Source organism: Lemur catta, chromosome 1 (assembly GCF_020740605.2).
Source record: "Lemur catta isolate mLemCat1 chromosome 1, mLemCat1.pri, whole genome shotgun sequence".
Lineage (NCBI taxonomy): Eukaryota > Metazoa > Chordata > Mammalia > Primates > Lemuridae > Lemur > Lemur catta.
The window spans coordinates 94,670,674-94,683,116 of record NC_059128.1 but is presented as its reverse complement, the minus strand read 5'-3'; the positions used below and the strand labels follow the sequence as shown (position 1 = coordinate 94,683,116).

The window sequence follows — 12,443 nt, the reverse complement described above, 5'->3', positions numbered from 1 at the left end:
CTTGCTCAGGCTGGTCTCGAACTCCTGACCTCGAGCGATCCACCCGCCTCGGCCTCCCAGAGTGTTAGGATTACAGGCGTGAGCCACCGCGCCCGGCCCACATTCTCTTGATTGAATCCCTTTGTAACTGCTAGTTCTTTTCCTTCAAACTCCTTTCTCTCCCTTCTTATATTTAACTTTTTTCCCCAGAACCCCCCAGTACCCTCCAGTTTAAATCTCTTCTCTTCTTGTGAGTATTTTTAACCACCAAGTTGTAAGATATCCCTTGTTTAATGCTTGCTTATATCCCCAATACTTCATTTACATCTGTAAGAGCCCTAATCATACTAAGTACCACTTCATACCCATTAGGATGGCTATTATTTAAAAAAAAAACCACACACACATACAGAAAATAACAAGTGTTGGTGAGGATGTGGAGAAAGTGGAATGCTTGTGTATTGCTGGTGGGAATGTAAGATGGTACAGCCACTGTGGAAAAGTTTGGCAGTTTCTCAGTAGGTTAAACAGAACTATCATGTGACCCAGCAATTCCACTCCTAGGCATATATACAAAAGAATTGAAAACAGGGTTTTGAACAGATATTTGTACAACGCTTTCACAGCAGCATTATTCACAGAGGCCAAAAGGCAGAAACAACCTAAGTATCCATTGATAGATGAGTGGGTAGACAAAATGTGGTATATACATTCAATGGAATGTTATTCAGCCTTAGAAAGGAGGAAATTCTGACACATGCTGTAACATGAATGGATCTTGAAAACATGTTTAGTAAAATAAGTCAGACTTATGAATAGAAGGACAGATATTGTATGGTTTCACTTATACATAGTACCTAGAATAGGCAAATTCGTAGAGACCCAAAGTAGAATAGAGGTGACCAGAGGCTGAAGGGGCAGAGAAATGGGGAGCTATTATTCAATAGCACAGAGTTAATGTTGAGGATGATGAAAAGATTTTAGATATAGATAGTGGTGACTGTTACACAATATCGTGAATATATTAAATGTCACTGAGTTGTATGTTTATAGATGGTTGAATTATAAATATTATTTTGCTACAATAAACAAAAATGTTAGCATATGATTGGACAAAACTTGTCAGAAGTTTTCTTTGGTGGTGAGATTTCACTTTTCGCTTTTTGTATCATGTGTTTCTGTGAGTTCTTATTTTTTAAAACAAGAAGCATGTGTTTCTATAATCAGAAAATTGCAAATATGTATTAAAAAGATACATATAAATAAAATATATATGTATAAACATTTTATCCAGAAGTCCACAAGTTCTAAGGATTGTTAGTAATATAAATCATCTTACTAGTTAAAATTTTTGGATCACTTGATTGGATGGTTTTTCTATAGGTCTATAACTGAAACTGAGTTTTCCATAGAACTGTTACTAACTTGTGAGTAAAAGTAAACTTCCTCTTTAATAGAAGTGAGGTTTTCATTGGTTATAGATGTTTTCTAGTTTGTTAACTATCAATTCTTTTTAATCTACATTTTCACCTTAAAAATTATTTTTAAAATGTATCAGTTGAACATATTCAGTGACATAGGTAAGTACCGAGCACAGGTAGCATTTATGCTGACTCCCATAGACTTGCTGGGCTTAAACAAAGAAGGGAAGAAAGAAAGGAAGTGTGTAGAGTGTGGGTTATGGGTTTGGGGTATATTGTGGTTTTTTGTAATTTTCTCGTGATTAGAATAAATAATGAAATGAGGGGGATAGGATCTAGTTAATTGAAAGCATTTGTCAAGTAAATTTCAGTTAATTGAAAATAATTCAATTTCATATTTATTTACTTTGTTTTGGGTACAGTGCTTGACACTACAGGTATATAAATAAGTAAGACAGCAGTCCTTGGTTTCATAGAGTTCCACAGTCCAGTTTGGTAGACAGGTAAAAATAGCTGCATTTAGTATAGTGATAGATGGTTGTATGAACTAAGGTTAATGTTATTCATTCATGTATCATAAATTTATTGAGCAACTTCTATGTATTAGGCTTAGCATTAGCACTGGGGTACAGTGACAAACAGGAAAAATTTGCACTTACATTGAAAGAGCTTATAGGCCTGTTGCAAGTAATTTTTATTTTCTCCCTATCCTTAAGTTTTTGAGCAAGTTTAGGACAAGACAGGAACAACAGTAGGAATAAGTTGACTCTTAATATTGGAGAAACTCAAATCAGGTTATAGTTTTTGTGACAATCTGATATTCTCTCTATCAATAGAAAGGGTTGAAATTCTAATTGTTCCCATCAGTATTGGAAAGATTTTATACTACTAAACTTGTAATAGGGTTTTTTTTTAAGGTAATAATTAGGTGAAATATTGCTTATTATTAAGCTCAAAAGTTAAAATCCTCAATCACAAGGTAAATATCTGTAGAAGAAACATACTGGTTCTTTTAGGAAGTAGGTAGTGATAAGGCAGTTAATGCAGAACTCAAGCCAGTAGTTATTTGGGACAGTCATCAAGGCTGCCTTTAGGTGTTCTGTAGCCAGTCATGTTGATTGTACCTCTGTTACCAAACTGCAGTTATCAAAGCCATTATTTAATAATTTTTTAAAAATAGTAATTGAAAGAAAAATGAGGATTAAGGACTTGTGGCTCTTTATGCCAGTGAGGGGTGTTTGTACTCCTCAAGACCAGCTTTATCATGATTGTTATATTATTTATTTTCCTTGAGTATGGAGGAAAAGCTGTCTGTTCAGAGAAACTTATGATTTCATTGTTAGGTTAGCACAACCTAGCTTGAAAAAAATCTTAGCGAGGTAGAAAAAGAAAACCCTTTACTAGGTATTGAAATAAATTTTTCCTGTAAGCCTAATGTTGCATTACCCTTCTCACACAGGATGTATTCTGAAATGGCAGGTAGAAGTATTTGAAACAAATTTTCATTTTCTTTGTAGATTGTGAGCAATACTTTTAAAATAAACTAATAATCTGACTTTTTGTATTAACTCTTCTGAAAGTATCATTAGGGAAATCAAAGATGGAAATAATATGTGGTCTCTAGGCTTATCTAAGTTAGAGAAAACCAGTTAATTATAGGAGTGAAGTAAGTTTGACTACTGTTATCTGTTAAAGTAGATAAAGATTTCAATAGTTCAAGTTTTGTGTGTTTTATTGCCTTAGTTTGAAATTAAAAGTACCTGTTTCAAGCTTCTGGATAAAATACTCTTAGAAGTAGTATTTTTTTTTAATTAAAAAAAACTTTTAAAAAAGTTTCTTTAGAGACAGGGTCCATACTGTGTTGCCCAATCTGAAGTGCAGTGGCACAATCATAGCTGACTGCAGCACTGAACTCCTGGGTTCAAGCGATCCTCCTGCCTTAGCCTCCTGAGTAGTTGAGACTACAGGTGCACACTACCACGCCCAGCTAATTTTTTTTTTTTCAATCTCTTTTTTTGAGAGATGGGGGTCTTACTATGTTGCCCAGGCTGGTCTCAAACTCCTGGCCTCAAGCAGTCTTCCTACCTCAGCCTCCCAAGTAACTGGAATTACAGGCACAAGCCACTGTGCCCAGCAGAAAATAGTATTCTTTTGTTTTATTCCTGAGATAAACATATTAGGATTTCTTTATTCTCTCCTTCCCAAGTAATACTAGCTCATGTTTAAAGCTGAGTATATAACCTCTGAAAATAAAGATACATTTCCTACTCCTATGATATCTATGATACTGAAATTTTTAAGGCCTGTAAATCAGTATAAATTGTGTTTATCAGATCAGTTGGCTTTAATGTGTGTAAGTTAATGTATTTATAAGTTGATAATTGTTATGTAACTTTAAAAATAAGCATAAAAGCAAAATCTTTGTTTTTATGATCATATTAAAAATATTTTCTTTTTGCAGCCCATGTCTTAAAACAGTAAAACTCATTGAACACTGGGGTGCAAAGGTTTTCATTTACTTTGAATGAGATGTGGTATGATGTAATGAGATATGACATGATGTGGGTAGGAGCTTCGGAATCAGGACATATATCAGTTTGAATTCTCTCATTGTCATTTATTAAATATGTAATGTTTGGCAAATTACTTCATCTCTCTAAACCTTATTTCTGTTTTGTGTAAAGTGAGGATAATAACTATCATAGGATAGATGTTAAATAGATAACCCAGGTGAAGTGTCTTGTATGGTACCTGATATGCCATAGGCATTCAAAGATGCTTGCTTTTATTACTATAAAAATTCAGAGATGTGAGTTAAACCCTAAAGTTATAGTAGTTAAAGGTAGTTACAATTATGGAGCTTTCAAAACTTAATTTAAAGTAGTTGTAAATCTAGTTCTTTGCAATTTTTAATAAATTTATTATAGAAATGATTAGATAATCTTTTATGATTGTGGAGCTATAGTTTTTCTTCCTATGAGGTAAGCCATTATAATATGAGAGTAATGCAGTACTAACAGCTGTCAGGATATGTGGATGGTTTTTAGGCTTTAGCTCCCCACCTACACCTCCTCCAAGTGAAAGAATTTGGAGTTATCTTCACTGAAAATGAAAGATGAAGTTTAAAGCTGATCATATACATTTGTAGAATTCAAATAGAAGTCTGCGCTATGCCACTTCTGAGTGAGAAAATGTAACTGTAGCCATAGCCCAGTGAAGGTAAAATTTCGTGGAGGACTGCTTGAATTCATGTTGCACCATTCTCCTTAAAATAAATACTTTTGTTTTATTTTATTACTATATAGCTGTAGGGGATGATTACAGGAAAAGTGTCCACTATCCATATATTACAAAAATTGGAAGGACCCAAAGAGTCCTGTAGTAAATCTCATATTAATCAAGTTCTCAGGGTTCAATGCTTTTATGTGTTCAGAAGTTATCCTGCTAACACACATTACAGAGCATTGGACTGTATGGTAATAAATTTCACTGTACAGTACATGTTCATTTAGCAGCATCCTATTGACAAAAAGTTGAAATGTATTTATATACGAAAATGTACTCATATTTCCTAAAAGCATAAATTTACTTGTGATGAAGTCGCAGTCAGCAATTTTTTTTTTTTTTTAAGACAGTCTGGCTTTGTTGCCAGGCTAGAGTGCTGTGGCATCAGCCTAGCTCACAGCAACCTCAAACTCCTGGGTTCAAGGGATCCTCTTGCCTCAGCCTCCCAAGTAGCTGGGACTACAGGCACTCGCCACCACACCTTGCTAATTTTTTGTTTCTATTTTTAGTTGGCCAGCTAATTTTTTTTTTTTTTTTTTTAGTAGAGATGGGGTCTCACTCTTGCTCAGGCTGTTCTTGAACTACTGACCTCAAGCGATCCTCCTGCCTTGGCCTCCCAGAGTGCTAGGATTACAGGCATGAGCCACCACGCTTGGCTAGCAGTGGATCTTAAGAACCACTGAATAAGTTGCGTGGGGTTCCTTTGTAATCTCAGACCACAAGAATATGCGGTCTTAGGACAACTATATGCTCCTCTGGTTATAAGTTTGAGTAATCAGTATAACATTATTGTTAAGTCAGGGGGTTTTGAGTCAGCTGCTAAGTGTCCTGGCTCTACTGCTTTCTAGTTTTGTGATGTTATGCCCCTTACTTGGTTTCCTCATCTGTGAAATGAGGATTTTTAGTAAAAATACTACTATCTCATAGGGTTATGGAAGGATTTAATGGATTAGTATATTTAAAGCACCTGAAGAGTACCTAGGTCATAAAGGCCCAATATATTTTAGAAGTTATAGTTGTCATTGTTTTACAGTGTGACATGTCTTAAAGCAAACTATTTTTAGTTTTTCCTTATGTCCTATGATGTATATGAAGAAAATAATAAATCTTCTGGGAAAAGAATGGCTTTCTATTAAGAATACTAGAAGAAATCTGCTGGGTGCAGTGGCTCGTGCCTGTAATTCCAGCTACTCAGGAGGCTGAGGTGGGAGGATCACTTGAACCTAGCAGTTCAAGGCAGCAATGAAGTGCCACTGCACTCCCACCTGGGTGACAGATGGGGTTTTGCTCTATCTCATAAAAACAAAAAACAAAAAACACCAGGAAGGAATCTATTCCTTTTGCATTGCCACATAAGCTATAAAGTGAGGGAACAAGCAGATAATGGCCCTTTGAAGGAAAGAGGGGAGTAAATATAACTTTAAACATTTTCTGGGCGTGATGGTTCATGCCTGTAATCCCAGCACCTTGGAGGCTGAGATGGGTGGGTCACTTCAGGTCAGGAGTTCAAGACCAGCCTGGGCATCATAGGGAGGACCACCCCCACCCACACCCCTGGTCTCTACAAAAAATAATAAAAAATAAATAAAAATAATTCAGGATGAGTTATTAAAAAACAACTTTAAACATTTCAGTCTGGGAGGTGAAATCCTCCCTATGATAATCACAAGCCAAAACGTGCTTTTGAAAGAATAAGGATGTACCTTCATAAGAAAAAACAAAAAAAAAGTAGGGTCAAAGTGAAATGTGAGAGATTGCAACTGTCAATTGGAGGTGAAATTGCTTATATTAAGTATGAAATGTCTGATTTCCTGAAGTTTTAGCTTATTAAGTATGGAATGTCCGATTTCCTTAAGTACTAAGTTTGACAGTTGCAATCTCTCACATTTCACTTTGACCCTACTTTTTTTTTTGTTTTTTCTTATGAAGGTACATCCTTATTCTTTCAAAAACATGTTTTGGCTTGTGATTATCTTTCAACTTTTTTTTTAGACCAATTTTGTGAAACCATGGATAAGTCAAAAATTCATGTTATTTTTGAATATGAGTTCCATCGTGGAACCATTGCAGCACAGACAGCTCGAAATATCAACAAAGTGTTTGGGAAGGATGTGCTAATGAATGCACAGTACATTCAATGGTTTGAGAAGTTCCATTTTGGTGATTTTGATCTTGGAAATAAGCCATGTGGGTGACTTGAGACCAAGGTAGATAATGATGTAAGTGGAAGTGAATCCATCTCAACCTATGTGTGAATTAGCAGCAAGGTTTGACATTACTATTCCAAATTGGACCATTTGAAACAAATGGGCAAGGTAAACAAGCTGGATAGATGGGTACCACATGAATTAAACAATCATCAGAAGAGAAATCATCTTGAAACTTGCCTTTCTTTGCTGTCATGACATAAAGGCAAACCATTTCTACACCATATTGTTATGTGTGATGAAAAATGGATTCTTTCGGACAATTTCAGGCATTCAGCATGATAATTGGCTAAAGATGAAGTGCCAAAACACAGTCCCAAACTGAATATTCATCAAAAAAAGCTAATGGTGTCTGTTTGGTGGTCTAGCGCTGGTATTATCTACTATGGGTTCATGAAACTTGGTCAGTTGATTACAGCAGATGTCTACTGCAGCCAATTGCAGGAAATGATGAGGATGCTTGCAATGAAGCAGCTGAGATTGGTCCATAGAGATAGGCTAATCCTCTTGCACGACAACGCTAAACCACATGTTGCACAAACAATGCTGCTCAAACTACAGTAGCTGGACTTGGAAACTCTCTGTCATCCACCATATCAACCAGACTTTGTACCAACTGACTATCACCTCTTCGAGGCTTTGGACTACTTCTTGCAAGGAAAAATATTCAGTTCTCAACAGGCTGTGGAAAATGCGTTTTTCATCGCCACTCACTCTCCAGGCTTCTTCGTTGCTGGCATAAATAAACTAATGTTAAGATGGCAATACTGTGTTGATAGTTTAGGCACATACCTCAGTTAATTGTACTGCTTCTTGTTTGAGCTAAAATAAACTAAACTTTTGATTAGAAATTGGGCATTTCATATTTAATGACATAATATGTTTTGAGTGTAGTCAGTGATGAATAAATAGTTCTTTGAGACTGGACAAAAGTTAAATAAAAATAGAATAGTACTTATATTCAATGGCATAGCAGATTTTCAACAGCAGCTCTTCAAGTTACCAATAAATATCAGACAGTGGAACAGTGAAGACTCATTCATGACAAAAACATGAGGAACATAAAAGCGTAATGCATTTTACAGTGCTATGATTAAAGTGAGTTCTATCTTAAGCTTTGTAATAACTAACTGGCTTTAAAAAACTTGTTTTGCGTGTACCAAGTGAGAGTATAATATGTACCTGAATGGAAAAAGGCTTAGCTATTGGGCACCTTTGGGAGAAAGAACCAAATGACTTTGTTGCTAATTCATGCATAAAACTAGGAAAGAGAAATGAATATGGGAAGATTCAAGTTATAATAAGATTTTATGCTCTATGAGAAAAACATTATAGAATAAGGATTTCAGAAGGCAAGAGATAATTTACTACTTTCACTACACAGGGTAATTTAGTTAAGAAAAAAGAATAAAAATATAGTAAAATGTTACATAATATCTAATTAGACCCTACCAGGCACTCTAGTGAGATTTGTTACTGCCTTTTGTGATTTATCAATAGCTTAATGGGAACTATAGAACAAGAATTCAGGCTTTATGTCTAAAATCATAATGACCCCAACTCCCCCTCCTCCTTCACCACCTCCACTGCCTGCCTTATTTGCTCAAGAAAAGTTTAACGATATGGTTGTTTCATAATTGGAAAACTTTACCAATATTTGTGTTAGGTCTTTAGGCACTTTTAGCTGAAGTTTACATTGTACATAGCCTTATTTTAGTGCAATATCAGAAGCAGCTATATTCACATCATCGTGTAGCCCAGGGACTGTTAGTAATTTTATGTGATACAACCTTTTGCCTTTAATTATAAAACTATTTCTTTGTCATATAAATGCTTCCATCATCTCAATGTGGAATAAGCATTTATGTATGTATTTATTTATTTAAGACCAAGTATTGCTCTGTTGCCCTGGTCAGAATGCAGTGGCATCATCATAGCTCACTACAACCTCAAACTCCTAGGCTCAAGTGATCCTCCTCCCTCAGCCTTCCTAATTATGCTAGGACTACAGGTGCACACCACCCCACCTGGCTAATTTTTCTATTTTTTGAAAGAGATGGGGTCTCGCTCTTGCTCAGGCTGATCTCGAAGTCCTGACCTTAATCCTCTCACCTTGGCCTCCCAAAGTGTTAGGATTACAGGAATGAGCCACTGTGCCCAGCTGAATAAGCTTTTATTTTGAATGCTGCTCATTTCCTTAGAATGATACATTAAATTGTTCTTTTTTGGATTTCAAATTGAGACATAGGTATTTTCCCTTGAGAAAGAAAATGAAATGAATTATATTTATCTGGTTAACAATACTAATCATACTATTCTGAACTTCTCTATAGAAAGCATTATAATTATCTCACACTCTTTAATTTCATATTAAGACTTATTATTGCTAGGGTGAATAAGGTCTTTTTTCTTGTTTTGTGAGTTCCTCTCCTTGTTTTGGCAACATAGATTATGCTAAAGACATTTAAAAGCCATATTTCACTTTTAAGGTTTTTAGCCCAGAGGTTACAAATTGGTGGCTTGGACAGTGTTTAAAATTTTTTTAAATTGCCAACATATAAAAACTGGGTAATTTTATTAATATTTCATTGTTTAGCAACTCTTGAAAAATTGGAGCTGGCAACATATTCTTAGGTGACAAAACTCAGCAGGAGCAGAGAGAGAGCTCTGCTTTTTGCATAGGACACCCGTTTGTTCACTTGACCACTGTATACCTTCCCAGTAGTCATGACTCATTACATTCAATATGTTGCCCTCAGCATTGCAACCTTTGCATTAATGAAGTTGTCTCTTGACGTGTACCTGTTTCAGTCGAATTATCTGGAGAATAAGTAAAAGCCCTGGTCTACTTAGGCCATCACTCATTTTTTTTTTAAAGCCTTTCAGACAAGCATATTTTCCTTTTTTAAATGTTTTTACTTTTAAAATTTTATTATTTTTTAAATTTTATTTTGAGACAGTGTCTCGCTCTGTTTCCTGGGTTGGAGTGCAGTGGCAAGATCAAAGCTCACTGTAACCTTGAACTCCTAGAATCAAGCGATCTTCCTACCTCAGCCTCTTGAGCAGCTGGGACTACAGGTTTACACCCCCATGCTCAGCTAATTTTTAAATTTTTTTGTAGAGACAGGGATCCCTATGTTGTCCTTGCTGATCTCAAACTCCTAGCCTTAAGCAGTCCTCCTGCCTCAGCCTCCCAAAGTGCTGGAATTACAGATGTGAGCCACTATGCCTGGCCCTTGCTGTTACTTTTTAGATGAGATCTCACTGTGTTGCACAAGCTGCTCTCAAAGTCCTGGGCTTAAGCAATCCTCCTGCCTCAGCCTCCCAAGTAGCTGAGATTACAAGCATCACTGTTTCTCTTTATGCTTTTATTTATGTAAGGGAAAGGTATTATTTTATGTCTGTTACATAAATACGGGGGATACGCATGATAAATTCAACTAATTTTGAAACAAAGCGTATAATAATTTAAAATCCACACAAGTATGACTTCTTTAAGGCAATCACCTCAAGAGATCACTTATTCTAAAGGTGCTACTCAAAATATTTTTGAAAAATAAAACGGTGATGTATTTCTTTTATATAGTCTCAGGATGTTAGATTTTTATCCTTTGAGAGTAGATTTATTTTAGTAATAGTTGAAAGATATATGTACTTGACAAAGAAATCTAATGTAATAAATTTCATGAAGTAACAAGAAGTCAACTCAAAGTCTAATGGGTGAGAATGTGAATAAAACCAGGTTTTATCCAGCTTCATAGTAAATTTGAACCTGGATACATCTACATTTGTGCAAATTATTTACACTTTGAGAACTATTTAGTTCTCCTGTAAAGATGATGTTATATTTTATGTATTTGTTTAACACTAGTCAAGTGGAGTAGTGAGAAAGGATGATGTTATAAATACAAGTTAATACCCACCAGCTCTTCAACCTTACCCTTTCCCAAAAGATTATAGTATAATGAATTAATAAAAATAAAAATAATACTAAAGCAAAAGTTACAAAGAAAACTTCATCAGAGTGACGAAAGTCAGATAATAGCCTTAATTTCCAGGAACAATATTATTTGGACCAGATGGAAAAACAATCATTTGCAAGAGGACCATACACTGTTTTGTTAGTGCTATATAATGTTTAAAGCCCATACTAATATGTCACAGGGAGAAGAAAGTTAGGTATGTGGTTCAATTGTGTCTTAAGGCCACAATAGCAAGGCCATTAAAGAAACTATATATGATTTATTTGTAAAAATATTTACATATATTTTCCCACCTCTTTGATAAAATTTTTTAATATCATAATTGGCTCACTTCTCCATGAAGGAATTTCCCATCGAACTTGGACAAGATTTCGAGGTGAAGGCATAAGGTAGGAAAAATGGGCAGCAATGTCATAAAATTCTTTTCTTAGCAATGTACTAGTTCCTTAAGGCTCTAGCTCCTTGCCCATCCATGTCAGGTAGTGAAATGAATGAACCAACTAGAGAAGCTGATGAGATAAGTATACCAGGTAAACAAACTCAAGAGAAATCAATTGTACTAGTTGTGGGCTAAAGATCGGTCAAGTTTGAAATTTCCCAATTCAAAAATTGTTTTTGAAACAGATATGAAATGTGGTTCACATTAATAAAAATAGAGAAACCATCTGATCATTTCAATGGATACAGAAAAAGTATATGATAGTATTCACTGACAATTCGTAATAGTAAGGAAAAACCTTCACAATAGGAATAAAAAGGAACTTAATCTGATAAAGGCTGTTTATAAAAATTGTAGAGTAAACTTTCATAATAGTAGTGAAGTAATGAAAACTTTCTCCCTGAGATCAGGACGAAAAAGGAGGCTGGCTGTCCACACAATTATTGAATACTACACTGAAGGTCATGTTTGTGCAACAGTGGTGTAAGAATCTATGTGTACTCAGAAGTTTGAGACCAGCCTGAGCAAGAGTGAGACCCCATCTCTACTAAAAATAGAAAGAAATTATACAGACAGCTAAAAATACATGTAGAAAAAATCAGCCAGGCATGGTGGCACATGCCTGTAGTCCCAGCTACTTAGGAGGCTGAGGCAATTGGATTGCTTGAGCCCAGGAGTTTGAGGTTGCTGTGAGCTAGGCTGATGCCACAGCACTCTAGCCTGGGCAACAGAGTGAGACTCTGTCTCAAAAAAAAAAAAAAAAAAAAAAAAGAATCTATGTGTAAATAATACTCAAAAAACATGATCAATAACAAAAATAAAAATTCTAAGAGAAGAAAAAGGTTGTAAGCTCCCTGAAAGCATTGATGGTAGCATTGAATTTCTCTCATTATCTTCTGATGCTGGACCCAGAATAGATGTTCAGTAAATGACTTGGGCGAAGAACATGGTTCATTTGTGCCAGAGCCTGAAGGAGCAGTAGTGTTTTTGGAAAAGGGCATAGCTGAATGCCCTGAAGAATTTTGCTTGTCCTGGGCAAGGGAAGCTGTAATAATTATACATGGTGAAGAAATTGCTTACCACACTGGAAATTTGAGAGGTTTTGCATACAGAGGCAGGTGTTCTTGTG

The 12,443-nt window shown here is 35.5% G+C and overlaps 1 protein-coding gene across 6 annotated transcripts in view; it reads left to right on the top strand.

Moving 5' to 3' along the window:
* The window catches only part of CSNK1G1 (casein kinase 1 gamma 1), a 163,207-nt gene that overhangs the window by 34,101 nt on the left and 116,663 nt on the right, over positions 1-12,443 (top strand). The window lies entirely within an intron of this gene.